This window comes from Maniola hyperantus, chromosome 17, assembly GCF_902806685.2.
Source record: "Maniola hyperantus chromosome 17, iAphHyp1.2, whole genome shotgun sequence".
In the NCBI taxonomy this organism is placed as follows: domain Eukaryota; kingdom Metazoa; phylum Arthropoda; class Insecta; order Lepidoptera; family Nymphalidae; genus Maniola; species Maniola hyperantus.
The window spans coordinates 10,983,487-11,006,248 of NC_048552.1; the positions used below are offsets into that span (position 1 = coordinate 10,983,487).

Consider the following 22,762-nt stretch of genomic DNA (forward strand, 5'->3'; position numbering starts at 1 on the left):
AATTAAAATTAAATTAAATCTAAAACCTCATCGATACCACCGCAGCGAGGCATTGTACCCAAGATGCTGGCAGCATTAAATAAAAAAATATGATGAGACCGTTGATATCATAAGACTCGCTTCGTTCAAAACCTCCTTCGCGAGCTTTTGACTTAGCGCTTTACAAAAAACTCTAGAGGTATGACAGACGAGACTTCGTGGAGTTTTAATTAGAATTTTCGTTCTGGTTTAGTGTTCGGAACTCGTCGTGGCTTTTCTTCATTGCCACAATGCGTTGTGGTCGAATAGGATAATAGCCACTACACGAATTTTGTTATTGTGATTTCCACAACGTGTGTGAGCTTTTTTCGCTCAATTAGCGTTTTTGGTCTTTGAGTGTAACATATACCTTTACTCTCGTGTCACATTATAGAGAAAGAGCACAGTAGGGCCAGACCTTCGTTATTTTATAAAAGCTGAAGGTTTCAAGGATAACATGTATCACTTGCGTGTGCGTGTGACAAAGACGTATAAAATCTTTTGTCACAGTATAAAGTCTAATTTTTTATATTTCTTCAGAATAGTATTAGAAATCACGTCATGCATTGCTAGACACTTATCCGTAGCAAGCTCCAAGAAAGGGTCAAGAAAGCCAGGCATCCAAGAAAGGGTTAAAAAGGGAAAAATTAGACTTTATACGACGCAAGATTTTATACATCTTTGTTAAGGAAGTTGTTGTCTGCCAAAACCACCGTGATCCAAACTTTATAGTCACTGAACGTTCCTCCCTTTTGGGAACAATGGGCAGAGAAACTTTCAGCTTTTATAAAATAACGAAGTTTTGGCTCTCACTGGCTCTTAGTTCATTAGCTAAACTTATGATTCTTTCAGAATTAATGCATTATGGAGACGAGTTACGAGATGAGTGATAGAATGATTTATATAGATACACCTTTTTAAGGTTCCGTAGTAAACAAGGAACCCTTATAGTTTCGCCATGTCCGTCCGTCTGTCTGTCCGTCCGTCCGTCCTCGGTTAATATCAGAGACTATTAGTGCTAGAAATCTGTAATTTGGCATGGGTATAAATATTAATCACGCCATCAAAGTGGTAAAATAAAAATTTGATAAATATTTTTTTTAGGGTAGCTCCCCTACATGTACAGTGGTGATGATTTTTTTTTCTCGTCTACCCCATAGTGTGGGGTATCGTTGAGTAGGTCTTTTAAAAATACTGTGGGTGTGGGAACATAATTTTTCGATTTCTAGATCCGTTTGTAAAATATATATATATAAATAAAATATGATGTTTTAAAGTGCTAATTTTTATTAGAGTCAAGTGTCTCCCCCCTCTATCAGCTAAATGGTAGTATATAGGAACGTGAAAAAATTCACAGCAGTAGTATATAATATAACCAATTTTAAAGGAAAACTATCATGGCTAAGTAGGGTTCACAGGTTAAGGAGTTATATCTGTTCTTCGAGGATTGTGTCTGCGGAACCCAACACTGCGCGTGGTCTGCCACGCACTTGGCCGGCTTTTATAATATCTTTTTATAGCATAGGTTTTGGTCTGATAAACATTAGGAAAGAAACATTAGGAAAGGATTCCTCTCTAGCGCGCCGGGATTTCGAAGTTATCCATTATATTATACTCAGTAACTAATTATTCAGTGGCCGTAAATCCAGATAACGAATCTGTCGGATTCTTGGTAGCCCCCATTTTTTACCCTTCCTAATTAAATTTAATTAAGACAATAAATATTTTGTCAGACGCTCACGGAATACAAATCTCATTTTAAAATATACAATAAAAATACAAAATGCGAGTTTAATTTCGACTTCATTTCAGGGAAAATAAACAACTTTTTCCCGGAGTCCAAAGAGACAGTTTCCTCAGGGGATAACCAATAAGCAAATAAAAACAAAACCTTTAAGGTACACAGTACTAAACCCACAATCTATCTAGGTATATTATGCTTAAACTATAAATGCGAAAGTGTGTCTGTTACTTTTTCGTGGCCCATCTGTTTGGTTTTGTGGCCCAGATTGCACCCCAAAGGATATGCCAATTATACTTTTCATCCCGGAAAATCAGAGTTTCCAAGGGATTTAAAAAAAAATTTTAAATCCACACACACGAAGTCGTGGGCATAAGTACTCTGTTCACGATAGAATAAAACACTAGGTGATTTGGAACATGAGACTCGAGATCTAACTAACTGACTGAGGCGATGCGCCATTTGTATGATTAATCCAGTAGGTAGGTACCTAATACATAGATAGTTGCGTCGCCTGCAGCATCATCTAGTACTTAAGTCACAATGCGAATTTCTATTTATATTCTTTTTATATTATGAATATAAAAAAGAAATTCGCATTGTGACTTTGTTTTACACTAAATGTAAGATAAATAATTGGGTATTTGCCTGTGTCTAAAAGAAATCACTTCTCAGTGATTATCAAATAGAGGGTCTTCCAAAATATGTAAAATCCACGCCCTTTGTTAGTTTCAAGTGTAATAATAACCATTTTAAATTATCGATTAAACTAAAAAAAGCACGTCAAATAATTGTGACGTCACATTTAGGTAAGTACACTTCTTAAGATAGCCAATAAAAAGTGCATTCACAGATAGAAAAACTCGAAATAAAAGAACAAAAAACAAACTTGTTATGCAGCAGCAATTTAATGTAAAGTCGAGGTAAAAGAAAAACTTAATTAGTGTAAAATGAAGTATTGCGATTCCCCTGAAAACTGGAAAGTTCTTTGCGGCCCCGTTTAATGAGGACTCTGTGTGCTCAAACAACTAGGGGCTGTTACCACTAGATAAATACAATTTATACCTACAGTGCGCAACAGGACGAGATGGCAATCGGGGTATGAGGCGGGAGGACGCCCTGCCCACCCGCACGTTACCCGCGCTCGCCCGTACCGGGTTAGCACAGAGCAGAGAACAGCTGTTTTCCATAGATAAAAACTCTATTTTTAGTGTCAGTGGCAGGCGTCTTTATTCGTTAGATAAAGTTTATCTGGCGGTTATTAATCAGACCCTAAATGTAGTAAATGTAGTGTGGTATGTAGAGGACGGAAATCCCAGCAGTGGACACGAATTGAGACAACAATTATTAAAGCTATGGGCATATACAGAATGTAACCAGAACGCTAGCAAAAACTTTTATACTACCTAAACACCATCCAATACCAATAACCATTTTTTTTAAATAGATATAGCGAGCAAACGAGCAGGCGGGTCACCTGATGTTAAGTGATTACCGCCGCCCATGAACATTTGCAGCACCAGAGGAGCCGCCGATGCGTTGCCGGCCTTTTAGGAATTTGTTGGTCCGCCCCTTGAATAACCCCATGTTATAATCTAGTGGGAACACCGCCGATGGGAGTTGGTTCCACAGTTTGCACGTGCGTGGAAAGAAGGATCATTTGCCTCATTTTGTAGTTTTAGCAATCTATAGCGCGCAAAACACAAGTCGATGCCCTGCCTATGACGCGGCATTGACTCCGAGTGGCCTACTTAGGCAATATTCGTTGACCTCTAGCGTCAGTCAGTTGTTTAATTTGCAATAATATATCGTGAAGTTTTACAAAATGTAAGATTTTTTTCGTGTTTTTCTTTGTGGTATCACAAATTTCAATGTGGTTACAACCTGTATATCTGTTTTCAAAAGATAAGTATGTAAATATTGTGTCCCTATATCAGTGAGACCCCTGGCTGGAAGTCGACTTTAAAAGCATTTATTTTATTATTTTCAAAGGAACAAATTCAGATTCGAATTAAATTCGGTAGATCAAATCTGGAAATAATTATTTACCTGACCTACTGGACTAAGAACCCGTGAGGGCCAGTCCTTTGTTATTTTATAAAACTTAAACTTTAAAAGCAGGGAGCCGCTGGACTCAGATAGCGCAAGACCGTAGCGTGTGGAAGTCTCTACAAGAGACCTATGTCCAGCAGTGGGCGTCTATCGGTTGATGATGATGATGAAACATTAAAAAGTTGTCAATGTTTAAGGGTGTCTAGCAGGGGGTCGCCGCGATACTAAGTGTCTGGCATGACGTGATTTCTATTACTATTCCACAGAAAATAAAAAAAAAATTATACTTTATACTTTGACGAAAGAGTTTAAAAGCCTTTGTTACCTGTCCAAGCCACGATGATCCTAACTTCATAGTCGCCGATCGGAACCTGTGTTGGGGACAATGCGCATTTAATTCTAGACACTTTCAGCTTTTGTAAAATAACGAAGGTCTGGCTATCACAGGCTCTTTCTATACCAACGCTCTCCTACGTTGTGGGTTCTCGCTGATTGTAGATATTGCTTAAAATATTTAATTTACCTGTAAAAGATTATAAAGGTTCAACCTCTGTTGAATATGTAATCACTTTACCTTTTGCGCTCATGTGTTTGAGATGAAAGGAAAAAGTCTATTAATACAAATCAAATTCGGATGCGAGAATATAAATTATTATAAACGATTAGAAGTTCAAAAGACTTTAGTGGGAACTAGCTTATGCTCGCGAATTCGTCTGCTTGGACCACATAAATTTCAAACCCCTATTTCACTCCTTTAAGGGTTGAATTTTCAAAAATCCTTTCTTAGCGGATGTCTACGTCATAATAGCTATCTACATGCCAAATTTCAGCCCGATCCGTCTGGTAGTTTGAGCTGTGCGTTGATAGATCAGTCCAGGCAGTCACCTTTTCCTTTTATATATTTAGACTAGCTGACCCGCCCCGGCTTCGCTCGGGTGGAATTTAGAAAATTGAGGAGGGGGATGAATTTCCAAAAATCCTGAAACACGTATTTCTTCATTTGTGACCGAAAACCCAAATACCAATATTCATGCAAATAACTTGAAAAATGACGGACTTTCATAGAAACTTTCATCCCCTATTTAACCCACTTAGGGGTGGAATTTCGAAAAATCATTTCTTAGTGGATACCTACTCTTTACAAAGAACACACCCTCCAAATTTCATGTCTCTAGGATCAGCGGTTTAGGCTGTGCGTTGATATATATGTCAGTCAGTCAGTCAGGAATTTGAATTTTATATATACAGATAAGTGTAAACTTTTGTAACGAAATGCCTTTACACAAGTTTAAAAGATCTATTAAAAGTAGGTCGGTATTCCTCCTGATTGAACCACAATCGAAAATTATGTAAATTTATGCGTAGGCTTGACTTGCAGCCCGCTCCAGCAATGCGCGGGACTGCTATTATATAATATACATACATAGTTTATATGCATAATTATTGTAAATCCAACCTTTGAAAAGAGCGACCGCCGAGTTTCTTGCTGGTTCGTCTTGGTAGGAAAGGCGTTCCGAAGCATACAGTATAAGCATTTGACGATTTAAAAGTACTTGTAAAAGTTTTATTTATAAAAATATCTTTCTATTTCTATTGCAGCAATAAGATTGACTCGCTTAGTATGCCTAGGACTTATCGACTGGACGGTTTCATAATAATGAACCGATACTATTTGCAGCTTATTTTAAAGTCCCGATTTACTATTGAATAGCTCTAATGCCTCCATAATCCATTCCACTACTAAGAGTAAAGTTTATTAAAAAACTCGAAGCACGTTACGAAAATAATGTCTCTAAAAACAAAAATAAACTAAAAATATTAAAGGAGATTTTATCAGTGTTTTGTTTTTGAAAAATTTAGATTTTTAACCAACTTCAAAAAAGGAGGAGGTTCTCAATTCGTCGGAATGTTTTTTCAATTTCATAATTACCTTGATCTAATAATAAGTAAAAAATATCGTTGTTATCAATTGTTAATGTTCATGACTATTTATAATTAATTTATTTTCAAATCTCATGATCCAATCGTTGAATACACTATGGTAATGACTTAACATCAGGTGACCCGCCAGCACGTTTGTTCGCTAGTTTTAATTAAAAAATAAAACTTAATGATTTCTCTTTTGTAGATTCGTTAGCGATGGTTTAGACTGCCAAAGCCACTGGGTTAGATTAGGCTTATCGGTAAATTCGTCCCACCAACCGATTAAGCACTCAAGCACGAAATGAATTCAACATATATTATTTTGTTCGTCATTCTGCTTTTTTTTAGAAAATTAAAGAAAAAAATAATGATTGTGGTTTGTAATTGTTGTGAAGGCAATTTCACTTTCTTTCAAAACAAATTGGAGTCATCCATGGTAGGGGCTTAGCAAAACCTGGCGGGCATGTTATTTAGGCTTTGGTAACTATGACAGCGTGAACGCAAAGGAATACAGCGGATTTGTGCTGCAAAATATCAAAGCGTTGCTGGAATTATTTTAACGTTTATTATATTCGGACTATTTCTGGAATTTCTTTCAAGACGGAGGTATTTTAGTTGGCTAGAATGGATACAGTCAAACACTGGTACTGATTCTGAGCACACCTTAGTTTTAGAGTGTTCGCATTCTCGTCTTACTATTGTAATATGAAAAGGACAGACACAGTTTGAAAGTTTTAAATTTAATTTAGAGCTGTCAAACCTCGTGACTTTTAGCTGCCAGTCGCGACTCGCGAGCGAAATTTGTAGCGTGCACTAAAATTTAGAGTCTTTAAATGTAAAATTCATGTTCTGTCCTTTTTAGCAATATTAAAAAGAAAAAGATGGAGATACTCTTAATTTAGTTTAGAGAAAGACAACAGAATCGGCACCACTGTTAAGTTTGCGAGTCAACTAGCAGCTGATGCGCCTCGGTTTGTGCCGGTGCATGGAGATGGTGGATGGTGCTTAATGTGTCGAGGCATTTTGAGCCTCGATAGCTCAACAATTAAAAGAGCGGACTGAATGGGTCGCCGGTTCAAACCCCACCCGTTGCACTATCGTCGTTACTACTCCTAGTACAAGCTTTACGCTTAGTTGGAGGGTGTACTGTATGCTTATTCCACTTACACCTGTTAATATCGGCTCCCTGTCCTATACGCCACATGCACGTCTGTTTCACTTCCTGGCCTTAAGGAAGGGATGATCACTCTATCTATAGTGTGTGGCGTATCGGAGCGAGACGACAGTAGGTACTTAATAGTTCATACATTACAGAGGGGAAAGGGGAATATTAGTTAGCATAATAAACTTATCTAATAATCTTTAAAAAAATCATACATGCTCACCACGTTTGTAGACCCAACGGTTTAAACTGTAGATTGATACATAAACAGTCAGCCAGTTTCTCATTTTATACGTAAGGTATACCTACTTACTAGATGTTAACAGAACCATAAAAGCTGAGAAAAAAATCCATTCAAGATAATTTATATACTTAGGTAGTGGCAACACCACCGCAGCGGGGAAGTCTCTCAAAAAATTCAGAATGGTCGATCATGGTGCGAATAATATGTTCATATGCAAATTTGCGAAACGGGTTGATTCATACCACTGAGTCATTGAAATGTTATCAAAGTTTTTAATACTGCGTCGTAGTACTTAGGACGGAACTTACCTACACCGGAATTTATAGTCAAGATAGGGGCTTCTTCAAAGGACGATTCAGACGACATGTATCGTACACTACCTTAATGTATTGCATAAAGGTTGAATATGACTAACGTGAATCGTCTTCTAAAGAATCTATCGCGACGAAGACGAAGTCGCGGGCATCAGCTAGTTAATATTATTAATGCGAAAGTGTGTTTGTTTGTTTGTCCTTCCTTCACGCCCTAATTAAGTACCCATTCGACTTGATTTTTGGTATAGAGATAGTTGAAAGGTAGGAGAGTAACATAGGCTACTTTTTAGGAAAATCAAAGAGTTCTCACGGGATTTTTGAAAACCTAAATACACGCGGATAAAGTCGCAGGCATCAGCTGGCTTGTTTATATCTCGTATCTAACCCAGGCCCTTATGATCGGCAGCCAAATAAGTTAACCATTACACCACCGAGACAGTTATTGTGTATTGACGTAGGTAATAGATGTTTCAGAAGATTTCTCATATGAATCTCTTCAATTTGAAAGGCGTAACGTATCACAAATGTCAACCTCTAGGAATTCAATTTCCTTCAGCAAGTGCTCGTGATTTATATAAACGTATACAATGTTTGAAAATATTCAAGTCATGCTCAATACAAGGTCTAGATATTAGAATACACAAAATATGCCTCCTATATTCTATTTTTAGGGTTCCGTACCTCAAAAGTAAAAAGGAACCCTTATAGGATCACTTCGTTGTCTGTCTGTCTGTCAAGAAACCTTCAGAGTACTTCCCGTTGACCTAGAATGATGAAATTTGGCAGGTAGGTAGGCCTTATAATAGACGTCAAGGGGAAAATCCGAAAACCGTGAGTTTGTGGTTACATCACGAAAAAAAATTAAAATGTGTTCATGAAAAAATAAGTGTATTTTCAACTTTCAGATTAAGACTACTATACCAAGTGGGGTTATTATATGAGAGGGCTTTATTTGTAGATATATTCTAAAATAGATTTTTATGCATAATAGTTTTTGATTTATCGTGAAAAATGTTAAAAAAATACGTCTGTAGCACGGAACCCTCGGTGCGCGAGTCTGACTCGCACTTGGCCGGTTTTGTTTTAGTTTATTATAGTATAGTATTATTTATTAAGTACATAAAATTTGTAATTCTTTATTCTTTAAAGTCATTTTCCTCATTGATGAGGGCCACGACTCTCTCCATTAATCACATAATAGCAAGAGTTCTCTTCTTCTGTCTTGTCTATGTCCATCAGGAAGCTATGCCTTTGTCCACAAACACAAAAACTGACTTGTAATCAAACAAAAAATAGTACATTGCATAACAAGGGCATTAAACTATTTTATCTGAGACGTTTATCTACCCGAGCCGAAGGCCAGGGCAGATATTTAAGTCGAGGATATGGGTTTTATGGCCGAGATATACTCTGCTTTTCACTTCGATTACGAGGAAATGAAACACTCACTCTCATACTTTACTTCTTCTGGTCTTTGTCTTTGTCTAACTAGGGGACTCATGGCAATGGGATTAAAAACAAAATAGATCTGAGAGACAAAGTCGCGGACAACGGCTAGTCAGTACCCTTATTATAAATGCGAAAGTGTGTTTGTTTGTCCTTCAATCACGCCGCAACGGTGCAACGGATTGACGTGATTTTTTGAATGGGTATAGATAAAGACCTGGAGAGTGACATAGGCTACTTTTTCTTCTTTCTTAAAATTCTTAAAAAACCTAATTCCACGCGGACGAAGTCGCGGGCATCAGCTAGTATAATATAAATAAATAAATTTTAATCTTGATTTAATTTAATCAGCTTTCGTAAACTCCATACACTATCAAGTATATACCATCTGAGTTCAACTATTATTTCCAGTAGTACAACTGCGTCTAAATCCTTTTAAGAGTTGAACTACTGGGGGAAAAGTCTCACTAATTCAACGGTTGAACTAATTCGTTGAACTAGTGGGAACGAGCGGAATTTTTTGCATAAAGGTTCCCTTGTTCCCTTGACAATGATTACCTAAGTGTGAATTTTTTGAAATTCTTACAGGAGCGAAGCCGCGGGCGGTTGCTAGAGTTAGTATCAAGAGTCCTGTTTTATAACTGTGAGTGAGACGCAAGCTTCAAAGGGTAAAGCGGGCGGCGCGGCGGCACGATAGTCCATACATAACAATTGGTCTCCCCTTATCTAAAAGGTCCATTTTTCACGTCATAGTAACCACGACGTAGCATTTGTCACTTTATTGAAAGTGCCATGGAATCGAATGTACCTATAGGACGTGACAGGTCGAAATGGCAATGCCCCGCACACCCGCACAACCCCCGTGCTAACCCGGTGCGGCCGAGCGCGGGTGAAGTGTGGGTATGCGGGGCGGGGCGTCCCCCCGCCTCATAGCCCGATTGCTATCTCAACCTGTCGCGGACTATACCTACGGGCTACCGTCTTTTGAAGGCGCATTCCCTAAAAGTTAATAGATCTACTCATGTGGTAATAGGATGGGTACCTCGACCCGAAGACTTCATGCTTCGAACACGACGCCGCCATTTTAAATTCTATTGTAACAATTCAGCTTTTTATTTTTCACCACGTTACAGTATGTAATTTATTATTTAGTACTATATGTAGGTTTATTATAAAATACTAGGTATAGAGAGATTCTATGTGACCAAACAAGAAGATCGAGACCAAACAAGGAGATTGAGGAGATCTGTAAAAGAACTAGAGTAACTGATTAAGCTCAACGGGTTGCGAAGCTGAAGAGGCAATGGGCACGCCGCAGGGCACATAAATAGTTCGAAAAAAAAAACAATGTAGGTACATTGGGGTCCCAAGGTGCTGGAATGGTGACCTCGCACCGGAAGGCGCAGCGTTGGAAGAGTCCCTCACTAGGTGGACGGACGACATCAGACGAGTCGCAGGGAGCTGCTGAATTCAGGCGGCGCAAGACCGTGGCGTGTGGAAGTCCCTACAAGATATCTATGTACATCAGTGGATGTCTATCGGTTGATGATGATGATGATGATAGATAAGTAGGTATGAAAACAAATTTTGTTTCGTCTGTAAAACTTTTCAAGACGTTATCCCTCCCAAGAGCTTAGAAAGATCTAAATAATTTAAGGAATTATTTATTCAAGATAAGAGTAACTCCAACAAACTGAGGCATCTACGAGCGTGTCTTATAAGATGCCGCCGTTGGAATTATTTGATTTTACTATTTGAGTTTAAAAGAGAATTTGTAAGAATCAACTTGTATGATATCTCAATTTTAAGTCAAAGTCACACTCACTATTTCAATTTGAATCGTAAGACCTCTTTTGAACGTGAACGATCTTTACAAAAAAACTATAAAACAATAAGAAATCTTGCTGGTGGATTCATTAATAATTATTGGGTAGTAAAAAGCTGTTATAGCCTAGTGGTTAGGACGTCCGCCTTCTAATCGGAGCTCGGGGGTTCGATCCCGGGCACGCACCTCTAACTTTTCGGAGTTGAGTAAACTTGGTGAGGTAACCTGCATGCCTGAAAGTTCTCCATAAAGTTCTCAAAGGTGTGTAAAGTCTACCAATCCGCACATGGCCAGCGTGGTAGACTATGGCCGAAGCCCCTCTCACTCTGAGAGGAGACCCGTGAACTGTAGTGAGCCGGTAATGGGTTGATCATGATGATGAAAAGTCTGGTAACAGCTGAAGTGGCAATCAATAGGCAGGTCATGTCTGTCGCAGAACCGACGGCCGATGGGGGCAGACGTCTTCTAAAGTGGAGACCGCGTACCGGTAAGCGCAGTGTGGGACGTCCTCCAGCCCGCTGGACCGATGACCTGAAGAAGGTGGTGGGGAGCGGATGGATGAGGAAGGCGGATGACCGTTTTTGGTGGCGCGCTCTTAGAAAGGCCTATGCCCAGCAGTGGACGCAAACAGGCTGATGGATTGGCTTGGATTGGAATAGTCTGGTGTCATTTACCATTTTAATATGAATGTCAATGAATGCCGGTTTCGTAATGCAAGCTGAGACAGTTTACTAATACGAGTAGGCATAACTTACCTAGTTGTACCCGCGTTTTTTAAACAAATAATAACTTTTTTTTGTAAGCGAATATACCATTTAAGTATATTGCATTCAATTAATTCGTTTTGTGATATAAATGTAACTATCTATGATTAAACGTGTAAGATAATATTCCTTTATAAACTTTAAGAGGCCCGACTTAGCCTGTAAGTATTAATAATTTAAGTTTAACATTATAATATAACGTTATATATGTTTTGTAAAATGTTTATTGATAATAAAGAATTTAAAAAAATAAAAAAATAAAAATATGAATGTCATGTCCATTCCAGCTGAAACTAATATAATAAATGAGATTAATATTCAAACGCCGCCTCGCTAGATACAATCGTATCGCGAAACGTAATGCGATGTAATTTTGAGCTTTTATTAAAATTTACGAACAGCTCCCCCTCCAGTACGACGCGACTTTTTATGATTATGGTAATTCATTAAAAGGCTTCTCGCGTAGCAATTTCTGTAATGTGCAGATTCCGGTCTGATATAATTCCAAACACTCGTACCTATCAGAAATTTCGACATTAATAACAGCATTCCGAACCAGTGGTAGATAATTCTTGCATTGCGTTGTTCAGGAACGCACTGTCTCGAGTTATCGGACCAATAGCGCTATTGAATAGATAAACCGTTGTTAAAAGTACCTCAGAAACCGCGCATCAGTGACGCGAATGCTTGCGAGCGAGTCGAGTCAGGGGGGCGTAGTGTAGTTTGACGTGCGTGTACAGATACTCGGACCTATGCAACTTTTGCATTTATAGTAGGGGTATTGATAATAGGGCTAGTGATTGGCACGGACTTTGGTCACACGAGTAGATATTAAAGACCAGAGGGGAAGCTTCACACTAGCTCACGCACACCACGACGTGTCATGGACGCTCCGTTTGCGCCCAGTGGCCCTACCGCGGTTGTTTGACAGCTACAATGTCACGATCGCAATCATCTCTGATTGGTTAATGCTCGCTCACTATTGGCCACAATGCATTGTTGCAACAAGAATCGCACAAATTCAGCCAATCAGAACAATTGAGATTGTAATAATGATTGATGCAGGTTTTAGACAATCGCCCTGCTGTTCGATGGCAAACGGCGGCAAACGGAGCGTCCGTGACACGTCGTGGTGTGCGTGAGCTGCGCTATGAGTGAGTGAACCTACAGCCAGCCGCTAGTATGAAGCTTCCCCTCTGGTCTATATATCTACTCGTGTGCTTTGGTTAAAGTATCTATATATTTTTATCGAAGACAGGTACCGCCACTACTAAACGTAAATACCTAAAGATATCCGTATACACACAGACACACCATCCATACAGTTGTCAAGGCTGTTGATTCAGCCGCGATTAGCGGAGTTGGCGCTCATTCAACAGATTAAACCGTTGACAACACTATCTTCATGCTGCAGGCGGAACTCTGTTCTGTCTAACATTGTTGTTTGTTATATTACTAGCTTATGCTCGCGAGTTCGTCCACGTGGACTACAGGAATTCTGAACCCCTATTTCACCCCCTTAGGGGTGGAATTTTCAAAAATCCTTTCTTAACGGATGCCTACGTCATAATAGCTATTTGTATGCCAAATTTTAGCCCGTACCATCGAGTAGTTTGAGCTGTGCGTTGATAGATAGTCAGTAAGTTGGTTTTAGTTTTTATTTTTTTGCATGCCATAATATGGCTATTTGTGGTGAAACTTTAATAACTGTAACATCTGTATATACATACATACCCACATGTGCAATAAAGAATATTTGATATTTGATATTTGATTTGATAGATCAGTCAGTCAGTCAGTCACCTTTTCTTTTTATATATTTAAGAAGATTACTTCTCTTGGTGTTATGAACGTATCAGGGTGATTACGCACTGCATCTGATCCGAATTCGACGTAGTCATAGAACTGTTTGTATGGTAGCTTACGCACTAGCTCCAACTTCCGTTATCCGAGTTCTCTCCGTCATCCGTGAGAATATCTTGGATTCAAATCGGACATAATATGACGTTATGTCAAAGATGTCCACTGAATAGCCTGGAAATGGATCAAAGATCGGATAAGTGCGTAAGCAATATCCGAGTTCGGTTCGAATTTTTTGTATCCGTATTTTCACGGACTCGGATCGGATGATGCGTAACCGGTCTCACAGTTTTATTTACACTGACTAAACTATTTTTACACAACCTTGTGGGCTGCTGAATGCAAAGCCGATGGTTTTCATACAACTTTGTCATTAAGAAATTGTTATGCAATGGAAAATTCATGAAAAATCTTCGAAATCACTACCCATAACTAACCTATATTATAGATGCAAAAGTTTGTTTGTTTGTTAGTTGATTTATTGGTGCGTTGCGGCTTTATTCACGCGGACAAATTTCACGCTGATCCGGATTTTTATCTCAGAAAACCAAACAGTTTGCACGGGGTTTTAAAACCTAAATCCACGCGGATGAAGTCGCGAGCAACAGCAAGTATTATCTAGATTAGGTTCGACGCATGTTTTAAGGTATGATTCCGAACCACGCTGCACGCAGCAGCGCTGCCGCAACAGTGCTGTCACCAGCTATCACAGTCCTGTCGCGGCACTACTGGTCCCCATACAATCTCTATAAGCTTATATGAGATTGAGCTATATATAGTATTACATTCCGAGCTAGGCAGTAATGTCGCGGCAGCAATAGAGCGGAACATGTAATCTCATATAAGCTTATAGAGATTGTATGGGGACCAGTAGTGCCGCGACAGGACTGTGACAGCTGGTGACAGCATTGTTGCGGCAGCGCTGCTGCGTGCAGCGTGGTTCGGAATCATACCTTAAGTATAGGAAAATCTGTGTCCAAAACCTTGCTACGAAGGGCTAATAAATAAAATACATTTTGGAATGACACTTGAAATTATTTGCGACGAGCACCCGGGATGATTTCCCGGGAGATATATCCGACACGCTAGGAAATTTGATTTCATTTTACTCTGTGTCTATCTGATATTTTAAACAGAACAGATAACTTATCTAATCTTGTTAGTCATATAATTTGGAATGTGGATGGTATGCGACCTCGTACCTAAATATTTTACAGCAAAAAAAATTTACTTTAGTATTTGCTTCCCATAGATGTGTTCATGGTTTAGAATCATTCATCATGATCAACCCATCGCCGGCTCACTACAGAGCACGGGTCTCCTCTCAGCGCGAGAAGGGTTTTGGCCATAGTCTACCACGCTGGCCATGTGCGGATTGGTAGACTTCACACACCTTTGAGAACATTATAGAGAACTCTCGGGCATGCAGGTTTCCTCACGATATTTGCCTCCACCGTTAAAGCATGTGATATTTAATTAATTAAAACGCACATAACTCCGAAAAGGTAGAGGTGCTTGCTCGGGATCGAACCCCCGACCTCCGATTAGAAGGCGGACGTCCTAACCTATCACAGCTATATGTGAGTATTCTATTAAGTAAACGGTGTAGTTTGTAGTTACTCTTCTGATCAAAATACTTTTTTTCATCTGGACCACCTTGCTTGGAAATGAGTTCAAATTCTTTTTCATAGGTACCATTTTCAAGCCAAACGGTCTAAAATTGTGATAAAATTGAGTCTAAATTTGTGACTTCGATCACTGAATACAACTCTACAGTCATTTTCAAGCATAATGGACTAAAATTGTGCTAAACTTGAATCCAAAGTTCGTGACTTCAATCATTAAATACTATAATTCTAACGTTCGTTTCAAGCGAAACAGCCTAAAACTGTGTTAAAATAATTGATCATAGTTGGTAATCAAAACAGCATAATTATAACCCTGAACAGCTTTCATTCAGTTTTTAGCTCCTCCTGTAAAATTGAAGTTTGTGCAATTACACCGTTGTGCTCGCAAGCTCCCCAATTAAGTACATAACCTCTTTAGCAAAGATCCCTAGTGGATTATGATTGAACTATATGAATTTGCTTATCTTATTGGAACATACAAAAAATGTTTTTACATATACCTAACCGATAGAAGTCCACTGCTGGACATAGGTCTCTTGTAGGGACTTCCACACGCCACGGCGGCGCCAGAGCGCCGCCTGAATCCAGCGGCTCCCTGCGACTCGTTTGATGTCGTCCGTCCACCTAGTGGGGGGTCTACCAACACTGCGTCTTCTCATGCGAGGTCACCATCCCAGCACCTTGGGACCCCAACGTCTATAGGTTGTGCGAACTATGTGCCCTGCCCATTGCCACTTCAGCTTTGCAACCCGTTGAGCTATGTCGGTTACTCTAGTTCTTCTACATGCTCACATGGTCGCTTACTATGGGCCTCATAATAAAAAAGCTCAGAGTCACTCAGCGGGCGATGGAGAGAGCTATAATTATATGCTTGGAGTTTCTCCTCGTGATCAAATCAGAAATGAGGAGATCCGTTATAGACTTTGAAGTGCTTTGAAACCATCAAATTGATGTGCCTCAAACCAGTTAAATTAGAAAGGCAATAATGTGAAGACGGTTTTAGAGTTTTCATTGAGGTAGTAGCACATGCCGGCGAGCTCCCAAATTCTAATGAAATAATTATTTAAATAATACAATTAAAGGTAGATTATGATAGACGAAATTATTATCAGTCACAGGAACGTTGATTAACGTTATCTATATAATACTTTTATAACAATCATTTACTTATCTTTATCAATACCAACCTAAATACATATCAAAACCTAAAACAAACTCTATTACAGAATATTTAAAATACAAATTCGCATAACAATGATAAAAATGTTAGATATACGGATAACATATTGATAAACGTCGATGATGAAAAGCTGGCTAGCTAGATCAGTGAAACAAAGAGCATATCTATTAAACATTCACACGAAATTGTCGTGTTAAAAAAGAAGGAATAAAGATAACAAAATGAATTGCAAATATTACTGTGACAGGACGATCGGTTGGATGCTGAATAACAAAATAATTGTGTTTTTAAGTTTGCTGTGCTTCTGTTTGTTCGTGTCAACGTTGGTGCTGTCGAGCCAGAGAAACAGTTTGAGAAATGAAGTGAATGATCTTAAAGCGCAAGTAGCAAACTTGACAACAACTACTGAAGCACCTACAAGTTCAACTTCACAGAAAGATGACACACATTTGGATGATTCAAGTAGTACAGTTTCTACCACTGTATTGGATTCTACGTCAACTGAATCTACCACTGAGGCTAAGGTAACTGAATCTGAAACTACCACTGTATCGACTACTGTAAAGCAAGAAGACAAACAGGAAGAAAAGTCCGGAAATAGTGATAGGTTTTTGAATCGTATTTCGGCCGAGGAAGATGAATATCTTGACCAAATTTTTGAAGATAGTAAGCTGATACAGGCCATTCGACCTTAGTGTATTTAGTGAGAGAATTGTGATTATGTAATAAATTTTTAATCAATGGTTATATAATTTATATTTTTTTGAGTTAGTCTATGGAAGTCGAGTTCCCGCAAAGTCAGAGCGGCGAAGTGATTACATAAAACGTTGCAGTAGCGGCAGCAATAGCAATGCGACAGTTCATTTGCTGTCTCTCTTCTTCCTCTACTTATTTTGCTTTGTGGCTATTGCTGTTTCTCTCTAGCCGGACGTTTGACAGCAATGACCGCGAGATTTACACCTGTCGCAAACTTGTCCTTGTCCACCCCGCGGGTTTTGATGATGCCAATACGATTTATATGAAGAATTTCAGATTTAGAGGATTTAAGTGTTCAAACGAATTCACGACGGTTTTTGTAACGGATGGCTAAGGTATTGAATGTAACTACTCGAGTTTTAGTTTCTAGTACCCGGCCTGGTATAGTGGGAACTTGCTGTATTTATATTATCTGTAGCTTACCTTTTTCCATACCATTCACTTGCTTTCGGTCACCAAGGCACTTAAGTGCACTAGGTTGATATTAATTATTATTCGAGATCATGAGAGCATAATATTGTATTGAGTTCAGACATCTGAGATAAATATATGGTTGTTAAGTTGTTACGGCTTTTTATTTACGGCTTTATGAGAACATTATAGTGTACAAATACCCTTACCGTACAATAAAGCTTTATTTAGACGGGCCACACTCATTCACACCAAAACCTTTCCATGTTTGGCGATATATTTGCAGTTAGCTGGCACTCGTATACAGTGGACAATTGCTATGTTGCAATTAAAACAACACATTGTGCAATATATTATGATAAATCATATCATATGTATTTTTTATTGTGGTACTTACATGGGATAAAGTAAATTTATTAATTAAAAAATTGTATCTAAATAGGTACCTACTTTAATAAAAAATAAATATAAAATCAAAAACTATTGCTTATTTTGTTTCATTTATTCTAACAAATTATAATCGTCGTATGTTTAGTCGTAGAAAGCTAAAATTACGCATTTCCTTTACATCTTTATATTTTTATCTTCGTCAAATAGGTACAATTATGTCTTTTAATGGAGCCATATTATATTTTATTGATTAGGATTAATAACTTGACGTCATTATTATTATTTATCGAAATCTTCCACATGATAAACTTTTATACAGGTAACTAGATATTGCCCACAACTTTGTCCACTTGGATTTAGGCTTTTGAAAATCCCTTCGGACTCTTTGATTTCCCAGAATAAAAAGTAGCTTATGTCACTCCCCAGGTCTTATACTATAACAAGGCAAAAAATCATGTCGATCCTTTGCTCCTTTGCGACGTGATTTTTCCCGCTAGTCTTATCTGAATATATAAAAGGAAAAGGTGACTGACTGACTGACTGATCTATCAACGCACATCTCAAACTACTGGACGGATCAAGCTGAAACATGCAGATAGCTATTATGACGTAGGCATCCGCTAAGAAAGGATTTTTGAAAATTCAACCCCTAAGGGGGGTGAAATAGGGGTTTGAAATTTTTCTAGTCCAAGCGGACGATGTCGCGGGTATAAGCTAGTTATAATAATATGTATGATGTATCTATATTCTATACCTAAAACAAAAACAATATTTATTACTTTAAGTTACAAGATAATATCATTCTTATCACTTTATTTATCAATAGTGTGATAACAGCTGCACTTTATCTACATTTGTATGAAAATCGCAAATAATAATAGCCCAGTATTTGAAAATATTTCTTTGAGACATAATTTGGAAAAGAATCTCTTTAGTTTTTATGACACACTAGTTTATGCTCGCGACTTCGTCCGCGTGGACTACTCAAATTTTCTACGTTTAAATAGTTATCTTCATGCCAAATTTCAGCCCAATCCGTCCAGTAGTTTAAGCTGTGTGTTGATAGATCAGTCAGTCATTCAGTCAGTCAGCCAGTCACTATTCCGTTTTATATATTTAGATAATATTGCAGTGATTATAATTTAAAAACAAAGACTATAATTTTAATACCTACTACTTTAAAAAAATAGTACCTACCTCGGAAAATAGCTTGATTTTCTTATGTGTGTATTGTTTTACTTTTGTCTGTTTTTATTCAGATACTTTCTTTTTATGACGGTGTACAATAAATCATTATTTCATTTCATTGTACAGCCTATTGTTAGACAGACGGACGGACAGTAGAGGCAGTAGAAGGGTACTGTACCCGTAGTACAAGATTTTACGTCTCACCAAACCAAACCAAATTCGAGAGTCGAAATACTTCCGCGTTACAGTAAACTATCTTAAACGCCTTGTTTTAAAGCTCAAGTTTGTCTACACTTCTACAGCCAGCGCTCCAAGCGGAAACATTGCGAAATTAAAATCAGTGGCATTGAATATTTGACTTCAATTCAAGGCTGTTTAGGTCCATTTTACTGTAACGCGGAAGTATTTCGACTCTCGAATTTGGTTTGGTTTGGTGAGACGTAAAATCTTGTACTACGGGTACTGTTGGCACCCTTTGGGTACAAAACCCTGGAAAAATGTGCTGTGCTGTGCCCTGACTCTCCAGTCTGTATGTATGCACGTCGCTTAGACCCTGAAATCAAATAGGTACCTACTTAGTAACCATAGAGACAACATTGTTCCACGATCCTTATAGTAATCTTAAGTGCATCCTATTTAGTCGAAGTACCTCTTCCAATACTGAGCCGCTAAGACGCCATCGAATTATAATATAAATTGAAGTCTTTATAAAACGTCGTTGATATACAAACCCTATAGATATAGTGAATATAAACATACCAGAAGTGAAGTTAAATATTAACCACGACACACAGCGGCTTGCTATTGAAACCACTCAATCACAAATGCGACCTAAACACAAAAGCATTTAATAGTCGAATGAGTCTGTGGGTGAACACAGACTGGCTTAAGAATCATCAAATACTCGCTTTTATACCAATCGATTCAAGATGGTGATGCAACACATCACGTGACGTCTGTCAGAGATAATTAATTATTATGAGTAACATAAACGTTAGCTGGTATCGTTTTATAATTTTAAGGAGGTACATAGATAGGTGCGATAGTCTAGTAGTTAGGACGTCCGCCTTCTAATCGGAGGTCGGGGGTTCGATCCCAGGCACGCTTCTCTGACTTTTCGGAGTTATGTGCGTTTTAAGTAATTAAATGTCACTTTGCTTTAACGGTGAAGGAAAACATTGTGAGGGAACCTGCATGCCCGAGAGTTCTCCATAATGTTCTCAAAGGTGTGAAGTCTACCAATCCGCACATAGCCAGCGTGGTAGACTATGGCCAAAACCCTTCTCACTCTGAGAGGAGACCCGTGCTCTGTAGTGAGCCGGCGATGGGTTGATCATGATGATGACATAGAGAGGCATAAAAAGTGAAATTCAGGAAGAACCATTATGCCCATTCTCTAGCATGTTTTGTGCTTATATAACTTACTGAATAAACGCTCTCTATCTAACTACGTAACAGAGGAATATCCACTCCTGGTAAATTCCTTTAGGTTTCAGCTTTGCAACCATACTCCCCCAGGAGACCAAAAATGTTGGTTCGCTGGATGACATATTTACCGTTAGAACTAGGGCGGTATCAACATCTTCATGTACATGTACCTATGTGCTGAAAGAACGGACAGTGACAAGCAGTCTCATCTACAAAAAAAAACCGGCCAAGTGCGAGTCAGGCTCGCGCAACGAGGGCTCCGTACTACAGTTGTAGTTTTTCGACATTTTGCACGATAATTCAAAAACTATGATGCATAAAAATAAATAAAAATCTGTTTTAGAATGCACAAGTAAAGACCTTTCATAATATGGTACCCCACTTGATATAGTTATGTTACTTAGAAAATTGAAAATACTAATTATTAGTTCATGACCACAATTTAATTTTTTGTGTGTGATGTAACCATAAATTCACAGTTTTCAGATTTTTCCCCAAATTTCAGCTATAAGATCTACCTAACTGCCAAATTTCATTATTCTAGGTCATCGGGAAGTACCCTGTAGGTTTCTTGACAGACCGACAGACAGACAACAAAGTGATTCTATAAGGGTTCCATTTTTCCTTTTGAGGTACGGAACCCTAAAAAATATTATTATAGTTCTATTATAATCACGCGCCATTTGTTATCGATTTGTTCGACTATCTAAAGAAAGAAAGAAAGAAAGAAAGAAAAACGTTTATTTTTAAGGTTGTACCACACATTACCAGCTAGACATTAGCTGGTTAGGTTAGGTTATCCCGGCGCCTCTTATACTTGAGAAGTAAAGTAAAGTATCTTCGAATAATTCATTTGGTACTCTATCACGACTGCCCGCAACTTCCTTCGAGTTTGTATTTTAGGTTTTTTAATAATCCCGTAGGAACTCTTAGATTTTCCGGGCTAAGAAGTAGCTTATGTACAGAACTTTAATATATCCTTGCAAAAAAAAAATGTCGTTCCGTTGCTTTGTTGCGGCATGATTAAAGGACACATTAACTTAAAAATACATTCGTATTTATAATATTATGGGAAGTAATTAAGGAACTACTTATTTTTTTTATTCAGATACAATTTAATCTGTGACTGCAATCTCATCTGGTGGTAAGTGATGATGCAGACTAAGATGGCAGCAGGCTAACCTGGAAGGGGTATGGCAGTTTTTATTAAGCCCATGCCCCTTTAGTTTTTACACGTCATATCGTACCGGACCGCTAAATCGCTTGGCGGCACGACTTTGCCGGAAGGGTGGTAGCTAGCCACGGCCGAAGCCTCCCACCAGATTTTAATTATATTAGATGTTATGGAAGAGCGGGGCCGCCTGCCATAAGTACTAGTACTATAAACTTATTGGGATGGTCCTATGCAAGATTGTTATACAGAAATAAATATTTTTGATTATTGAAAAAATGGCAAAAAATAATACCAACTGTATAAATACCATAAAAATATGCCTATCATATTATAATAATATATACCGTTCCGTCGTGGGTAAAAAATATAAATTGCCTTATAATCATATTATTATTATACCAAACTCTAAACAAGCTTAATACGATATTTTCTTATAAATAAACGGAACGGTAGCGACGACGTTCAGCTAATACGTTATAAATATTCATAGTCATAAGTAGCTATCCAATCCAGCCATCGAACGTTAACTTAACCATTTTGAAAAGACCCTTCAGTTTGTATCGAACTACCCTCATTATATCCACAAGGGTTTGGCGTAGAGGGGTGAGGGGTTTCAACTTAAAGTGGCCACGTTCACGGTACTGGTGGATCGCAATTCCGATACACATTATCTATACAGTGAACAACAGAATTATCTGACTTATATAAAGTTATTTTTAACCGGTCTTATAAATAGGAGGTCCTTCGTTTATTTCCCAGCCTAGTGGGACGCTTTGGACGTAGCAAAGAAGTGACACCAACAAAGGGTGAGATCTATAGAGCGCACTCTGACTTAGCTTAGACTTAAGACAGAGTTAAAACGAGACAGAGTTATATCTCTCACATAAAATCTGTCTCGTTTTGACTCAATCTTAAGTCTGAGCAAAGTCAAAGTGCGCTCTATACCTCGGCCTAAGATTACGATTTCAACTAAGTGTTCTGTTTTAAAATTATTCATTACTAGACTAGCTCATGAGCGCTGTTTCATCCGCGTGGATTTAGGTTTCTAAAAGCCCGTGGAAATTCTTTGATTTTCCGAGATAAAAAGTAGAATATTATACTTTTTATATAATTAGGCCTTTAACTATATCCAAGCAAAAAATCACGCTGATCATTTGCTCCTTTGCGGTGTGATTGAAGGACCAACCATCAAAAAAAAAACATACTTTCGCATTCATAATAATTATAATTATTAGTATGATGATCCCCGCAACTTCGT

The 22,762-nt window shown here is 38.3% G+C and overlaps 1 long non-coding RNA gene across 1 annotated transcript; it reads right to left on the bottom strand.

Annotated features, from left to right (window-relative positions):
* Positions 1-17,716: 17,716 nt before the first annotated feature.
* LOC138403459 (uncharacterized) lies at positions 17,717-19,771 on the bottom strand. The gene is made up of 3 exons (XR_011237720.1): positions 19,662-19,771; positions 18,912-19,455; positions 17,717-18,468 (listed from the first exon to the last, which is right to left on the bottom strand). It is a non-coding gene; the product is annotated as an uncharacterized lncRNA (long non-coding RNA).
* Positions 19,772-22,762: the final 2,991 nt, after the last annotated feature.